Here is a 17,648-nt window from a genome sequence, read left to right as displayed (position 1 = left end):
AGTCTGATATGCAATATAAATAAAACCAGCTACCTCCCAAATATGAAAGGTTCCTGCATTTTTTTCTGGGAAGAAACAAGATGTGATGCTTTAGTTTCCAAGAATAGCCTTGAAGCAATTTGGTTTTTGCCAAGTGAAGTCCCTTATTTGTGGTTCTGCCTATGTGACTTCATGAGTCACAAAGCAACTCCCTTTCCCTGCCTCTGGCTGCTACAAAGTCAAACTCGGTGACACACTAGAGATGGGCTTGGCTCGTGGCATCTGGGAGACAACTACAGGTTCATGCCGAGTCCCTGAGCACCTCTCAAAGCAGAGAAAGAGCCTCCTGGCTAAAGAGCTGCCAGTGCACTCACATTTGGGACTGTCACACCTTCTCCTTGCCTGGGCCTCAGCACCTGCCAAATGGCATCAAATGGTGTGACCAGGTGGTGGGTAAACAGTGGAGTCCTATAACCTTCCCACAGAGCAGCCATTTGGCTCAGGAGAAAAGCTCAACCCTCAACCCACTCTCAAGGCTTACAGATAAGATACATTTCCAGGTAAATGGGATCTAAAAACTAGCCTCTCTTGCTACTGACACTAACAAACTCCCCAATTCCAATTTATCATCTCCCAGATTTACCTCATCAAGAGGCCGCCGGGCAGGGCTGGTTTCCTTAGCAATGAAAGGAGGGTGCTGCTCACGAAGCGGCTGGGAGGACTAGGTGCTCTGGTTCTGTGCCTTGAACACAGAAGACCTTCAGTCATGACTCCCTGGATCCAGCACCTGCGGTAAGGCAGGAGCTAGGCAGAGCTCTGGCGGTGGGAAACGCTGCCCACACACGCTGCATCCCTGCAGGGCCCAGCACGGGCAGGACACCTGCCTTACAGGTGGCACCTGCAGACATCATCTCAGCTGGCCCAGGGAGGCCCGGCTTCCCATCTAGGAGGGCACGTGGCAACTGACTTGAACCGAAAGGGGTAACTGCCAGGGTTGGGAAGGGATCCTTTGTCCTCCTTGTAATCTCCTCCCAACCAGGGATTCCCATCTGTCCTTAGTCGCCTACCCCAATGGAGAGCATGCTGCCTCCTGGGGCGGCTGCTCCATCCTTGCCTTTCTGACTAGAGGAGAGCCTGGGTGAAGTCCCTCTTCCTCTCTAACAGTTCCTCTCTGATCACCCCCTTCCATGTGCACTGAATCTTCTTACACATGCGGTTGAGGCCCAAGAGATGAACTGTGAAAGCCCAGACAGGTCCCTAGCCTGAAGCAAGGGCCTCTGTACCACCCTCTGTCTACACTGCCCCAGGGTAGGAAACTCAGGAAAGAGGCTCCAGTTCACTGCAGGCCTGGGCCTCTATGACGTTCCTCCACTGAGAGCCCATGTGGCCCTTGCCCTTCCAGCCCCAGCCCTCTCCTCCCTCTCTTCCCTCTTTCTCAATAGTGAGTTGACCCCACTGGGCTGGCTTAAAGCAACTTCATACATTTGCCTTCCTCAACTCCACCCATTTCCTAATGGAATCACTCACAGTAACAGAGCCCAAGACCACCTTCAGTCCCCATAGTGAGAGAGACCTGCACACTGACCAGTCACAGTGCCAGGAGGAAAGCCAACACCATCAGAGGCCCAGGCCAGCCAGGCTCTTCCACCTGCAAATCCTAAGGAGTCCTCGCAACAAATCAGTGGAATGGGTTAGGGAGTCTCTCTCTCTCTCTCTCTCTCTCTCTCTCTCTCTCTCTTCCTCTCTCTCTCTCTGCCCCTGACCTCTGTTTCTAGTCTGTAAGAAAGGCATTGGGGATAAAAGAGTCATCCCAGAACTTGTCCATCTTGCCTTTCTTTAATGCAGGCAAAAGTTTGCCATGTATATATGCATGTGTGTGTATATTTGTATTTGTGTATAAGCATGTGTATTTTTGCATTTGTGTATATGCATGTGTATATTTTTATGTGAGTCTGCAGTGTGAACAGGCATGCATGTGTGCATATATAACATGCATGTATATAGGTGTGTGCATATATGTACACATGTGTGTTCAGTATTTATGCATGTATGCACATGTGCATGTGTGTATATAGTTGTGTGCGGGTATACGTGCATGTGTGCATGTGTGTGTGTGTGTGCATGTGCGTCCACACATATTTTAAACATTTTTCCATAAGAATATCTAGCCAGTGCTCCATATTTCCACTTGCACCTCTAGGCCTCTCTTCAAAGAAACTTCTCAGAAAGCCAAAGCCTCTGAGGTGACAGAAGCCTGGCCTGGGTGTAAGGAGACAGCCCTCATGAGGACACTGGCAGCTGCCCTGCTGCCACGCCCTGCCCCAGACCCTTTACATCCATGAGCTCCTTTAAGCATCCGTGTTGGACAGAAGAAAAGACAGGTTTACAGAGGTTAGTAATCTCCCCAGCACTCCACAGGTAGCGAGTGGGGATGCTGTGAAATGAACCCGGTTCCATCTCACTCTTAGTCCCGGGTCAACATGAACCATGTAGATGGACACAGCACAGCCTGCCTGCTCTGCACCACTGGGCAAACTCGATGGACTCAGGCCGCAGTCTCTGAAGTTCTTTCAGTCTCCAAGTGTCCAAAAATGTCTTCGACAGGGCGTAGTTTCATGAGTTATGGTGCACCCAAACAATCCAGTATTAGGCACTCCTTTAGAAATAATATTTATAGGACATCTGATCCACGGGGGAGTGCTCAGGCCGCAGTGCAGAGTGAGAAGCAGGATACATTTCCAGGCTCTCGCTATAACCCAGCTCCATAACGCAATATCCACGGGAGAACGGAACGAGCTGACCATGCACAGCCGTTATGTGTGTGAAATGGTATTTCAGAGGATTTCTATTTTTAGCTTTATGCCTTTCTGTAGTTCCCAAATTTCCTACCAGGAGCAGGAATAACTTTTATGACCCTCTCCCCCAAACACATTCCAAGGCCAGAGGTCTTCTCTCCCTGATTGAAGTGAGGGTCTCGGCACAGGAGGTGGGCTTCTGTCTTGTCCTCAGGCCTAGCAGGTGCTCAGCCCTCATGGCCCCACCTCACCAGCAGCTACTCTTCACCTCAGGAAGCCCCGACGTGTGCTAACTTCATGGATTGGCCTACATTCTTGCAGGTCAGGGATGGGCCCCTGGGGCTGCTCTGCTCTCTGACCACAGGCCCCCCAGGCTAGTGTGGCACACCCCTTTCCAGGGAGCCTTGCTGGTGATTGGGAAGATGGCCCCTTTGACTCAATCTCAGCTGAATGCCGATACCCTTTGCTAGTGAATCCACAAGAAAGAACCTGCACACCAGGTTATGGGCCAAGAGGTGACAAAATAACACATCTCAACACACACACTGAGCCAATCCTACCCACAAAACTTAAGTCTATTCTGCAAGCGCCCCAAATCATCTTGATCACACAGTAGGTGCCTAGGAAAACTATGGACTTGAACTTCACAGCTCCAGGAGGCCAGCCTATCTCCAAACGAATGGTGGGAGGTACCCAGAATAAGCAAATTCATAGGTACAGACAGTGTCCTGTACTTACCTCTACTACAAGTTCTGTGTTAGAATTACATTTTACTTCCCTCCTCCCAGTTCCTAGCACGAGCCCTCTGTATGCAGTGTGTGCTAAATGAAGGAATGGCTGTTCCATCCCAGGGAATGTATTCATCACTGACATTTAATGAGCATCTATGAAGTCTCAAGCCATGTTTAAAAGCTTTATATGTATTAAGTGAATCACTGTAACAAACCAAGGCATTGCTAGATTACTCCTCCCCCTTTTTCAAAGAATTAGAAAAATTAGCAACTCGCCCAAGGTCACATGGCCAGAAGTGGTGAGCCTGTTACTTGAAGCCCCATAAGCCAGAGTTCAGAGGCCACACCCTAAACCACCACACCCATCCTGCTCCCTCGCCAAGTGGATGGCGGGATACAAGTGCTCCCTCGCACACCACATCAAGGACTTGGTCTCTGGCCTAGACCCTTTAATTCATGAGACTCGCCTACCTTTCTTCGATTAAACTCAGAAGGCTAGGATCTGGAGTAATGAGATTGCGATGCAATATCAGATGAGGACAGTGGCAACTAAATACGCCAATAATGCTCAGCTGAGAGGTGACTTTCAAGCCTTGGTTGGTGTGGCAGAGACAGGCTAGCTGATTACCGAACACACTGGGCCCTTCTTTGCAGCTGTGTGATCCCCCACGGCCAGGTTCTAGGTAATAGAATGTGAGTGGATGCGACCTTATACCACTTCTAGGGCCAAACCATGATACCCTCCCCTGGTCTCCTCTCTGCTCCTTCCACTTGGCCAGGGCACAGCAGCCTTGATACCACACGCTGAAGATGGCAAAGCCATGAGCAGAAAGGAGCCAGTCTCCTGAGAGGAAAGCCCTCTACGGCCAAGAACACCTGAACTTCACACATGTGAGAAATGCACTTACATGTATGTGGAGTCACTGAGAATCGAGGGTGTATCTGTGAGGCAGGAAACACCACATTGACGGATACAGTGGGTGAACCGTGGGCATGCCAATGTGGCCTGTGTCAGAAAGCTCCCTCCAAGAAGGAGGTTGACCACACAGGGATTAACACCCCAAACCACCAGCTCTATCCTATTCTATCTTCCCTTTGCTTAAGACCTCCATATCCTGGGAAAGTTTGACCCTCAGAAATAAACTTGCCCACCCCTCACCTTAAGCACCACACACACACACACACACACACACACACACACACACACGCCAGGTTGGGAAAGCACATCCCTTTCCTATCTGAAAACGGAATAAGACAGGAGAATAGGACGAAGAGCCTAGGGCTCTCCCTGGGTTTCCATAACTCACTGAGTCCCTGGACACTGTGTGGTGAGATGGAAAGAACGTGGACTTCTGAGTCACTGAGCACTCCCTGAGCAAGTCATAAACAACAGCGAGTCCTGTGAGGATTAGACAGAGGCGCCTCTCAGGTCAGGCTCTCAGATGTGTCACTGAGGGCCGTTCCGGAACACTGCCCGGGGGACAAGTCCCCCTGCCCCGAGATATCACCGGCTCAGCCGGGGAACAAATTGGTGCATTTTCACATGGGTGGCAAGGGTGGCTCCCTCTCTCCTTGGTCTGCCTTATGCTGACACGGGAAGCTTAGAGCTTACTAGGATTTCCACCAAGTCTTTGCGCAGCATGCACTTACAGGCACGCCCCAGGCAAACCTTTGTATTGGGACGGTGAGACAGCTCCCGATGTGCTGAAATTAGGCCTTGGGGACTCGAACCCTCGTAATTAGTCAGGAGGACAGAGAGGGATGTTGGGGAGGAGGAATAGAAGTCATGGCAAAGTGAACTGGAAAAGGATTTCTCAACGCTGCCACCTGTTCGCTCTGCACACGGCACCACACCCAGGAGCTGGGAAGGCTGCAGAGCAGTGGACCTGGGAACTCACAGCCCAGCTGTGTCGCATGTACTTTGTCTTCCAAAAGCACCCCCATTTGGAAGAATTGTGCCAAGTGACCACATTTTTAAAATTTAAGAAACGGGGGTCCTGGCCAGATGACGCAGTACACGTAAAGGTTGAGGGTTTAATTACTGGGCAAGGTGCGTACCAGAGGTAATCGATTGATATCTCTCTCCTCTCTCTCTCTCTCTCTCTCTCTCTCTCTCTCTCTCTCTCTCTCTCTCTCTCTCTCTCTCTCTCTCTCTCTCTCTCCCTCTTGCTCTAAAATCAATGAACAGATCCTTAGGTGAAGATTAAATAAATGAGGGGGGAGGGGACTCATTGCCTGATAAAGATGTAGTTTCTTTCTGATTTGTGAATTTACCAACGTGAAGTCATTCTTAAAAATGTGCACAAATCCAACCACAGTGAGTCATCTTCACCTTGCCTGGAGAAAACAGAATGGCGCTCTGCCGCCTTCTCTTCACAGCCTGGGTTCCCAACAGAGGAGACGAGTCTGCCAACGTCCATTTTCTCACCTCCACTGACCCATCAACCCACCACAATCTCGTTTCCACTCACACACAGAGCCCACCCCAGGCATCGCGCCCAAGGTCACCACCAACCCTCTCTGTTGCTAAATCCAGTGATCACTTACAGGACCTTATCTTGTTCTGGTCTCTGCCTATTGTCAGCTTTGGCAAACTTGTCTCTCTCTACCTGCCCCTGAACTGCTGTGTCCCAAGGTTCTGATCTTCACCCTCCTCTCGCTCTCAAGAACCTAAACACTCCTATGGTTCAACCAGCATCTATGTCCTGATGACCCCCCCACCCCACCCCACCCCCCCCACCCCCCCGCCCAAGCTATCCTTTTATATACATTTCCCTGCTGCATTCCAGGCCCTTATGTCAACTGCCAGTGACATATTTCCTTGATTCTCCTCACACACAGCCCATTTACCTTCTCCCCCACCTGTTCCTCTCCCACACCCTCACCACCTGGTCATACAGGAACAGCACCATCTGCATCCTGATTCTTGAGCCAAACCCGTGGAGTCACTTTCTCTGGCCCCTTTCCCTCATCTCACAGAGCCAGCCAGGCAGTCATCAGTGCTGCCTCCTCCGTAGACCCATCCCCTGCCTCCTGCCCCGACCTTCCTTCTTACTCTCACCTGGAACTCTCAAAATCTCTTACATGCCTTTCCTGCTTCCAAGTCACCTCCCTCCAATCCACCAGCCTACTCCTTGAGATGCTGCCAGAGAAATCTTCATATCAAAAATGCATACTTGGTCAGGTTCCATTCCTCTTTCACATCTTTCAACAATCTTCAGGGTGGAGTCCAAACATCTCAGTAAAGCAAACAAGACACACCATGACCCACCCCCCACCCCCTTTCCCTGTTCTCCTGCCTGCCCTCTGCCCTCTCCCCACTGCGCCGGTGCCTCCTACTCTAGACTTACCAAGCCAGCCGCAGTTCCCTGATAAATCCAACTCCTTCATTTCTCGCTCCCTGTGCCCTCTGTCTAGAATGCCCAACCAGACCCTGTTCACTCGGTGAAATCCTAGTTGACTTTAGAGCTGAAACATCAAAGGCTCGGAATGTCAAGGGTCCTGGTATAGCCTCTGGAGTCAGGCAGACTGGCTGCAAATCTGACCCACCACTTAGTAGTGAACCTGGATGAGTTACCCAACCTCTTTGAACCTCAGTTTCCTTGTCCATAAAGTGGGGATAATAATAGTTCTGATCCTGTTGGGTTATGTGAAGATGAAGTGCAATGACGCCTGGCTAGGCAGTGTTCTTGGTCGCACTGTTCTTTGAAGCCCCATCTTGGCCACCCCTCACCCCCTTTTCCCACACTGTATGTACTCTGTGGAGCTACTAATGATGGCTTCATACAGAGTATTGCATTGATTGACTTTGTGGGTCTGCGTGCTTTACCAGACAGTGAGCTTTCTGATGCTAGAGGTTGCATGTCCCAGGGCCTGGCACCTGTGCCTCTCTGGCAATGGCGGATGCTCAAGACTGTGCTTGTCTCCACTCCACTTTCCATGTCTTGGGCACAGCCTCCACCCTGTGCAGCCCCTATTTCCTTGACAGGTTCAATTCTCCAAGGTATTCGGGATCCCCTGAGGCTGCCATTCAGTGTTTCACATCCAGTCTCTGCCTTCCCCTTTTACCCCATTCAAATTTTACCCATTTTCTCATGCAAAATCAGGCCCCCTAGTAAATTCAAGACCTACTATGTGCTGTCTCCCATATGAACATCACAGTCTATTCAAGGAATCAAATTCAAACTAACGATTGTTGGTAAGAACTATAGTAGGGTACCAAGATGTGTGGGCACAGAGATGGGAGATGGGTGACTTACAGCCTGGAGAGCTGCTCATAGAAGAGGTGACACCTGAGCTGGACCTTAAGGAATGAGCTGGAGTTCTTGGGCACAAAGCTTCCCCATCCCTCCTGACCTTTTCTCTCCACACATCTATCTGACTCGTGGAACCTATGACAGGGGTGACCAATCCGGCTCTATAGCAGATGCACCAGGAAGTGTACAAAGATATAATTTCCTAGGCCCACTCCCAAACTGAATTTCTGCAGCCTGAGGACCAAGAAGGAAATGTTTTTGTTTTTGTTTTAACTCCCCATGGAATTCTGTGGACCAGCCAGGCTTGGAAATTTCTCACCACATTCAATTCCATTCGTTGCTTTCACTGAGGACCTATATTGGACCCAGGATGCTGCATGGCATAGCAGGTAGGTCCCAGGTGAACAAACTCTATATCTGCAGCTTCTGAGAAATTGCCATATGGTAGGGAGGCAGAGTCATAACAGGGGGGGTCATATAGGACGTAGGTCAGACTATTTGGCACTTCATTTAGCCTTAACCCAACTCATTTTTTTTGTGCACCAGTCTTGTCTGGACAACTGATACATAAACTTAAAAAGAAGTTTGGTATCTTGTCTTTCCTATTTCCTGAATACTCAGCTCAGTTCTTGGTGAGCAGTTGGTGCTCAACAATATTTAAGATACAAATAATTCAACTTCTTGTACTACATCCCTGTTTTGGCCAATTCACCCACTGACAAGTTGTCTACTGATTTTTATCTTTATAAGTTCAGTGCTGGTATAGTGTGTGCTCCTAGGAGGTAGTCAATATTGGTTGGTTGAATGAATGACTGTTTACTGGCAAAAATATGTTTCAGGAGGAATGGAACAGCTTGTATTGCACCACCTCTGGAGTTCACTTAGGAGACTTCCAAATGTATCCTTTGATTTATAGACCTTTAATTTCAGGATTAATTTCCTGATATGAAATTATACAGGCTTTGCTGTTTATAGCGTCATTAATGTTATTAGCAATGGAAATAACACCCCTGAATCTCCCCAGTCCATGGGACTCTGCGTAGGGGTTGCCACTGGCAGAAGGGGAGATGCTTATCCATTCCTCCCATTAAGCCGTCCACCCACCCAGCCAGCAGTCCAGCCGGCCACGCCCATCACCTCAGCCTCTGCAAGGCCTGTAAACTGCACTCAGCCTTTATGAGCGGGCATGTGCACCTGCATGGGCAGGGGAGTCCTGCTTGAGTGAGAAAGCCTCATGTTCAAAGCCTATCCAAGTGTCAGCAAACTTAGGAAGCCAGGACCTCTGATTTCAATGTAAAATCCCCTATTCTGCAGAGAAGCAGCACGACAAAGCAAAAACACCCATCAGGAGGTTCCTAAGAGGCATGGCCATGGGTGGGACATTCAGCCAAGAGGGGGTGAGCAGGGCAAGCCAGGAAAGCTGGCAGAATAGGCTCTACCCTGCTTTCACTGGGGCCACATTCCCAGCAGTTTGCTGATGTTATTGTTGTTGTTGTTGTTGGTGGTGGTGGTGGTGGTGGTGGTGGTGGTGGTGTGTGTGTGTGTGTATGTTTCTTTTAAGCTCCCCAAACAGGACTCAGTCTTGAGGAGGAGACTTTCTGGATGTGCATCAAAGATCGCCTGGCCCTCCCTTGGGGCCCCCACCTAGGAGATGGGAGATCTGCAGCTCCCTCTGTACCAAGGGCCCCAGGGTCTTTCCTGGGGTGCATGCGGATCCTGGACAGAACGCGTGGCACTTCGTTTTGCTTCTGCTAGGAAACAGGAGGATGGCCTTGCTGGCTATTTATTTGCTCACTTATTCTTCCCCCAGATTCTGATCTCCACGTGCCAGGCAATGTGCTCAGTGAACACAGTTCAACGGTTCTCAGCTGCAACTCGGGAATGCACAGGCCAGAGTCCTCCAGGTGAGGAGGGTCTGAGAAAGCTGTCTTCACTTCGCCAGGACCCGCCCTAGGGAATCTCTGCCCCAGTCAAGTACGCTGCTGTCTGGAGGCAGTGCGGAGGGCTGAGCAGAGGAGAGAGGCGGCCCTTTGTGCCACTTCCTTATTGCCCAGAGGAACTAAGGTCTCTTGGAACTGTTTTCCCAAAAGCTCTATGAAGCCAATTAAGATTCCAGACAGTAAATACAGAAAGGTCTCGCTGATAAGACACCGGAGAACCAGTCCCCAAAATATTCCCCTCTACTGAACTCAGTCCTGGGGAGATTGCTGGCTTGACAGGTTGCACTTCACATTCCAGGACCAGGCGTACGAGCCTGGGGCTGGGCCGTCCTGGACAGTAGCCTGTGGGCAGTGGCTGCGAGGCTGGCACTGAGGGCCAGTGGACCTGTGTGGGAGGCAGCAGAGGTCTGGCGAGAACCATGCCCGCTCTTCAGCCCACACTCAAAGGCCACGCTCCATGAGCTTAGAGATGCTTGGACAAACACTGCATGCCCGGTCACGACCTTGGCCATTGCCCCATTCAGGGGGTCAAAACCCCCTTCACTGACCCAAACCTCCAAAAAAAAGTAGCCATGGGGAAGATGGCTGCCCAAGGTGTAAGCGAGCTGGTGAATTCTCTGAAGGTTAGGGAGGCAGTCTCCACTCTCCGGCCCTCTGGAAAACATTGTGTTGGCAAATGAAGATGCTGCTGCCTCTCTCTCCTCTTGGAGCTTGGGCTTTCGTTCTGGAAAAAAATGCATTCACTACAATAAGCAGCAGCTGTCCCAGAAAGGATTTTCTCTTTCCTCAAAAAGGGGCTGGAAGAGATGGACTGTGATGCAAGACCTAGAAGCCTCTGACTCTAAGTCACTGTCCAGCTCTTTGACCCCTCCTTTCTGTGAAGGACAGGCCCGACTCAGAGTGTAGTTTCCAAAATTAATTGCCTGGGACAGACCTCAGCAAGGAGTTCATTCAAGGAGAGAGAAAGAAAAAAGAGAGAGAGAGAGAGAGAGAGAGAGAGAGAGAGAGAGAGAGAGAGCAAGCCCAGCTGGTATAGCTCAGTGGTTGAGCATTGAGCCAGGAACCAAGAAGCCACTGGTTCTATTTCCAGTCAGGGCACATGCCCAGGTTGTGAGCTCAATGCCCTTGGGGGGCGTGCAGGAGGCAGCCGATTGATGACACTTCTCTCTCATCATTGATGTTTCTCTCTCTCCCTTCCTCTCTCTCTCTCTAAAAAAAAGAAAAATAAAAATTCAATAAAATATATTAAAAAAGAAAAAGAGAGAGAGAGAGACAAGAATTTCTGGAGGGCTCCTCTCTTCACCATTATCACTCCTCCCACTGTAAAGAGTTGATCTTTTTAAAAATTCTGGCTCACTCTTATGGCACATAATTCACTTCCCGGATACTTTTGCCTTGCAAATATTATCCTTAAAAACAGTTATATCTTTTCGTTGGTCTTTATTTTTAAGTAGCCTTCTCACCCCACACGCCCAGCTCCCACAGAATTATAGCGTGACCCTGTCTGGAACGCAAGCCCCTCCCTGGAGAGACGGTCTGCGCATGAACTCACAAGGGTGTCTGCTATCAGCTTATTTGGCAAGAGGAATCTGAGACATTTTAACTATGAACTGGCAGCATGGTCTGTCCCACTCCGATGCCTCAGCCTCATCAATAAACACTCCCACTGGTACGGGAGACACGCAAAAGGAGCACAAACCGTCTGAAAATGAGCTCAAGATACCTTCCCTTGGGCTCAGTAGGAAATGCTGAGCCACGTGGAGTTCTATTGGAAAAAGTGAATGACTTCTGTTTGGTTCACATGCCATCAACACAGCGAAGGGATGGCCGGCCTCTAACCTAAAGAGCCCTCTCTCAGAGGAAGGGACAGTGCCAGCGGCACACACGGCATGCCCTCAGCGTGAGAGTCCCAGCACGAGGCCTGCTTAGCAACAAAGGAGATTTGTATCTTAATGGCAAACTCACAAGAGGCCACTACTGCCAAGGCGGGGCCATCATAGCCTTCGTTTCTGTCTTAAATTAACCTTCCACCCCAAAACATGCCATAAAACAGAATACTGCTGACTCGACAATGTTATGTCACTAAGTACAAGCCAAACAGCCTGCCCAGGAGAAGCCTGACCTCTCTGTGATGCTGCACCCAGCTTTTATTAGGCCTCAGTAAACAGGAGGTGGGAGCAGCTGGGGCCCGGCTCACACCTAAGACAATCAAGCTCGGGGTCAAAGAGAGGAGTGGAACGTGTGGTGGCTGAACCCACGTGAGGAGGCAACTTGTCAATACTTCATGGGATGTTTGTAACTCCCCTGGGTGGGAATCAGGAGATGGATTGTCACCTCAGAGCCACCACTAGCCTGCTCTATGGTTTGGTTAAGTCATATCTATGGGCCTCAGTTTCCTCACCCATAAAATAGGAGAGTGAGATCAGATGAGTTCTTTCCAGTTTTCATCACACGTCTTGGAGGCAGATGTACCTTTCCTTCCCCAACTCCTTCCTTCCCTCTCTGTGTTAGTTGTGAGATAGATTTTGGCTCTCACTGAGCAGTCTCTACCAACACTGTGGCCTTTATTAATCCAGTGTCTGGTCATCCCTGAACACAGAGCCTGGCCAGGGAAGAAGAGGATAAACTTTGGACCATATTCTTAAGAATTTAATTAGTACTCTCTGGTCAAGTGATTCAGAGTCCAAGAGCTTGGATAGATATACCAATGTGGACCAAAAAAAAAAAAAAAAAAAAAAAAAAAAAGGTGTGTGGGGTGTTCCCTAGAGAAAGTATGATAACCTTACAGGGGTGATCTGATTATAAATTCCTAATAGGGCAGGTCAGGGAAGTAGTCATGCCCCAGGCATAGAACTTCTTTAGTAAAAGGCTTATCCTTGCCTTCAGCAAGTCTCGTCCACTGTTTCTGTGAATCCAAAGCAACACCTTGGAAATGCTCCTTCTCAGACCCACCCTTGTAAAGCATAACCACCCACAAGAGAGCACATCATCTTTCTTAACCCTCCAATAATCCCATCCCTCCCCCACCCCGCCTGGCTTTCTCCCACTTTCCTGTGATATTGCTTATGTTCCCTCCATGATTCCAAATGCATAAAAGAAGCTGCAATCTGTCATTTCCTCCTGGAAGCATTTATCTCAATCTGCTGAGATCTTGCTTCCAGGCGCAATCCTCTGTTTGGCTCAAATAAATTTTTATGATAATGCTCTACAGGTTTGGACATTCACACATCAATACCAACAACCCCTAATCACTGGCTGGCTTCTTCCCACCCAAGGATTTTCCCCACTTCCTTCCTATGCCAATCCATACACCACAGGTCCCCAGCACTCTCCCCAAATCTAGCCAAACACTAGACCTTCCCCCAAGCTGCTGGGTGGAGACCAGGGCAGCAAAGGCAGTTCTTATCTGCACGCTGGCTTATCTGAGGGGTGGGGCAGAAGTGGCAAAGCTACAAAGACCAGGAGAAAAGTGCTTACAGAAGCTAGCTCTGGCCACGTGAGGAGGAGGAGACAGGAAGGAAAAGACAGACAGAGTGAGCTCAGGCAACCACAGAAGTCTAAGAGGCTCCTTTAAAAGGCCACAACCCTCAATGCCCCCCTTATTTCCTCAATAAGAAATCTGGGGACAGGTAAAATTCAGTGACTGGCCCAAGGTCATGCTGCTAAGCTGTGAACAACCAACTCTAGAATATGGGTCTCTGGTCTCAGCCAACTCTTTTTTTTCCATTCCACTCAGTTGACCTCAAGAATCTATTTAGATTGGATCCCCTGCAGATTCTGTGCAACATGACCCAAGCCTCACTTAGGGAAAGAACAGGCCCATCTGATATTTTGATAACTGCCTCCCGTACCCTATGCATTCCTTCCCAAACTGACATGACCCACTTGTTCTTTCTTCAGCCCTCACCACAAAATCTTGGGGAGTTCAGAGGTCAAAGAGAAGGCAGAGGTAGGTCTTCCTAACCCTACATAAACCCTAAATATCCGAGAGAACCCACAGGATCCTCTTCCTCCAGCAGGAGGAGGCTGCTGGGGAAGACAGACAGGAGGGGATCAAATGAACCCACTGGATGTCTGACCTGAGTAGGCCAAGAGTATCCATTGTGGGCAGTTAGATGGGTCATCTGAAGGTTTATAACAACAAGCAATAGGATCTGCCTTTCAAAGATCCCTGTTGGATGGGTCATCTCAGCATCAGGAGCAGACAGCTCTGAGTAAAAGATTCAAGGCATTAATTATTTAGTGTGCATGACCCAGTTCTGGGAGGTGAGGCTGGGTGAGAAGAGAACTCACCAGTTCCTTATCGTGGCAAGAAATTCAAATACTTCACAGAGTAGTGTTCCCTTGCTGCCAAAGAGGATCCATTTATGGGTAAGTGTGGCAAAAAAAAAAAAAAAAAAAAAAAAAAAAAAAAGATAAAAGATAAAAGAAAAGCCAAAGTTCACTCATTCAACAAATATTTACTGAGCTCCTCTATATCCTACCCCCTCCAGGAACTTAGCTGTGGTTGGAGCATAGTAGAGGAGAAAGAGCACTGAGTTCATAAACAGGAGGCCTGGACTGTGTCCCATCTCAGTCCTTATTCTGGGCAGGTTACAACCTAAGTAAAATTTCTCATCTGTGAAATGGGAGTAAATCTACCTGCCTTATTATGAGATTAAATGATCTTTATAAATGTAAACTGCATTGTAAACCTAAGGTATCAACAATAAAGATATAACACCAAACACTTTCCCTGCCCTACAAGTTTAGATGTTTACAACCTGGTCATGTTCAGGAAAGTAATCCAAGGTACCCATTAGGGAAACATCACATTCTCTGTAATTTGGGCAAATTGTATGTTTCAACCTGCCTGTAGGGATGGAACCTACAGTCAGTCCCGGACTCTCAGTCTGTATGCCCAAGCAGGGACAGAATAAAAATGGAAAGGGTAGCCAGCACCTATCCGGTCCAATAGCAAGCCTGGACTGAGCAAATGACCAGGAGAGCCCCAAGATTCAAAAGGAGGAGGGGACAGAAGACAAACTGGAAGTGTGGTCAATCAGAAACAACAACAAAAAATTCACTTAGGTAAAATAGGGATAAGCCAGCTAGAAACTTACGTACTTCCCTCCCCATCCACATTTTAGACCATGATGGGATTCACTGTCTGCTGCCCCATCCTCCTCTGTGGACAACTCAACTTTCTGTATTTCTCCAGGAGACAAGAGGGATGCTCAGACTCCTGAGCAGGACCTCTTTGCTCAGACACTAACCATCAGAATTAGATTTTAGAGCAGCTTTCCTTTGATCCAGTCAACCCCTCTCATTCTGCTGATCAGGATTCTCACCATGAACTCCTCACCCCCATGGATCCTCAGTGTCCACCAGGCTAACCTCTTGAGTGGGGCCCTGAGGATCCCCTGCAGCCCCTCCTCTCCTTTCTCTACATTCCCTCCAACGCATGGCACTCCTTAAATTCTTCAACCCCCTGTCAATGCAGAATGATAGTCCCCAGATAGTCTCTGGTGGATGTATACAGAGGGAGGTAGAGGCAGTGTGGGGAGAAGAGGAGAGAAGGCTGGGCTAGAAGTCCAGAGCCTGCCTTCCAAGTCGCCATGTGGCCCTGGTTGGTTATGTAATCGTGAGAAAGTATCTTCAGGCCAGGCCTCAGTTTCCCTATCTAGTAATGAGCGGTTTGCTCTACATTATCTCTTGGGTGCTCTCTAATTATAACATTTGGTATTACAGAAACTGCCCTAGTCTGGACCACAGGAGATTGGGTCCTGGTCCATATTGGGCTGGTTAGGTGACCACGCACAACCAAAGACCACCTCAGACTCCATGTCTATAAAATAAATGAAAATGATGTGACTACCCTTCCCACGGGGTAAGGTAGAGCTTTGTTAGCCATAAGCCCTGAAGAACCCTCAGGCTTTGAATTCCTTGAGCCAACTAACAGCTGTGACCCCCGCCCTTGCGCCCGGTACTGTACCCACTGGGATGGGGCTGCCCAGCTCAGACAGGAAGGCTGCAGGACAGGTGCTTGCCCTCAAGGCTCTCACAGCTGGTGGGTGAGACGAACAAGTGGACAAACCTTACCTCAGCCAATGCTGTGCCTGAGGTCTGAACAAAGGATTATGGGAGTGTAGAGGAGGAAGAGGCGCCAATTTTGCCCTGGGGAGTGAGGGAAGCTTCTCAGAGGGAACAGTGAGTCCCAGAAGCAGGGATCTATTCCAGGAGTAGATGGACTGGAGCCAAGGCAAAGAGGAGAGGCAGAAAACAAGGCTGGACTAGGAGGCTGAGGTCTGACTGGAGGAGGTCTTGGAGGCCAACAGCAGAATGTTGGTCAGACAAGTCTTCAAGGAAGGAGCCTGAGAAAACCGTGGGAAGGCTCTTCAATAACAGTGCAGGAGGGTGACTGTGAAAAAGATGTCATTATTGATTTCTGCCTATACCTTAGCCTCCTAGACCCTCAGCCTCCATGGACCTGCAGAAAATATATAGCGATGTAAACAGGCTGTTCTCCTCAGAGGAAGATGCTGCAATCACATTTCCAAATCTTGGACAAATGGTCTACGGTGCTCTTGAAGGCACTCCCGACAGAAACTACTCAGCCATATTTTTGCCTTGGCACCAGTTGGGGCCAGAAAGAGACTGAAACGTTGTCAGAGCTGGGGCTGGAGTCAGGACAGCCAGGCTGCTGGGCTTCCTCGGGGAAAGAGGGGGCAGAGATCCCACCCCCCCAAAGACCACTGATTTAGACAGGTTCGTCAGGTCCTCACACACATCTCAGTCTCTAGCCTGCCTCCCTCTGTCCTCTGACCACGTGGGAGGGCTGTACACAGGTTGCAGGCAAAGACAGAGCTTTCACTAGCCATTGTTTCTTCAAATGGGCTTACATTCACTTGGGCCTGTAGAAAAAGAGCAAGCACCCCTACACATTCCAAAGCCTGAGGCAGACCCCCAAGAGCTACTCAGTGGTGCAGTAAAGTGGTGCACTGTGGCTTACTCACCTGCTCCTCAGGCATCGCAGTGACTCAAGTTGCTCCCTTCCAGGACAAGCCCCACACAGATTGCCATGTCCCTTTAAAAAAAACAAGAGCCGGTGAACGTTACTTTATCACACGTTACAGCCTCATATCTTCTCCCTGCCAAGAGGGCCCCCGCCCCCGCATGCTTGTGCACTTTGCCCCTTAGTAACACATTGCCCAACTGGAGGAAACAGAGAGCTCCTCTCTGTGCTCCCAATCTTGCATGTGAAGAAAGAATTGTGAGATGCTCACACAAATGCTATTGTCTGCCACTGTCTGGGCACCCCACAGGCTTATCACATCTCTACACAAAGGCTTGCAGAGAAAGGGAGGCGCACCTGGGGGAAAATGTATTATTAGACACTTCCGTATAAACAAAGAATGCCAGAATTTCTAAGCTTAGGACACGACAAAAGTAAATCAAGCTGATATAAACACTCGTAACAAGTCACCAATATGAAATGTGTTACAAGGTGGAAAGGTCCAACATGCTAAATACACTAGGAAGTTATAAAAGGGGGCCACCTGATCATGGCTGAGCTTCCTAACCAAATTATTATTTTGGCTTCCGATGACCACCCAAATGATTTGATTGCATCTATGCTTCTACAGAACACACCTCTGCACCTGTCCAGAAAACGAAGCCCCAGAGTCCCAGGTGTTTCTGAAGATTTACTTTCACGATTGTAAATTGTGCACAAGAGGCAGCCTCTCATAAACAGAAGCGAATGCAGGTGTGCATGTTGCGATCTCCAAAAGCTAATCCCCATTCTCCCTGGATGCACACACACGTTTTCAACAGGGCCTACGTGCCCACATAAACACACAGGTGTTCTCTCTAATACACACAGGTCTGCACTGAGAGCCAGGGGTTGGGATTCACTGTTCAGAATTCTCAGGCTATTCATGGGAGAGAAGCTACTACTGACTGAGC

General features: G+C 49.1%; 1 protein-coding gene across 9 annotated transcripts in view; it reads right to left on the bottom strand.

The window, feature by feature from the left end:
* MICAL2 (microtubule associated monooxygenase, calponin and LIM domain containing 2) overlaps nucleotides 1-17,648 on the bottom strand; it is a 196,734-nt gene that overhangs the window by 152,056 nt on the left and 27,030 nt on the right. For all 9 annotated transcript variants that reach the window (XR_014795853.1, XM_084893499.1, XM_084893500.1 and 6 more), the window contains exon 2: nucleotides 16,697-16,767. The gene's annotated coding sequence lies outside the window, so the exon portion shown is untranslated. The remainder of the gene's footprint in view (nucleotides 1-16,696; nucleotides 16,768-17,648) is intronic.

Source organism: Pipistrellus hanaki (genome assembly GCF_964339955.1).
Source record: "Pipistrellus hanaki genome assembly, chromosome: 9".
Taxonomy (NCBI): domain Eukaryota; kingdom Metazoa; phylum Chordata; class Mammalia; order Chiroptera; family Vespertilionidae; genus Pipistrellus; species Pipistrellus hanaki.
This window is presented reverse-complemented; position numbering and strand designations above follow the sequence as displayed.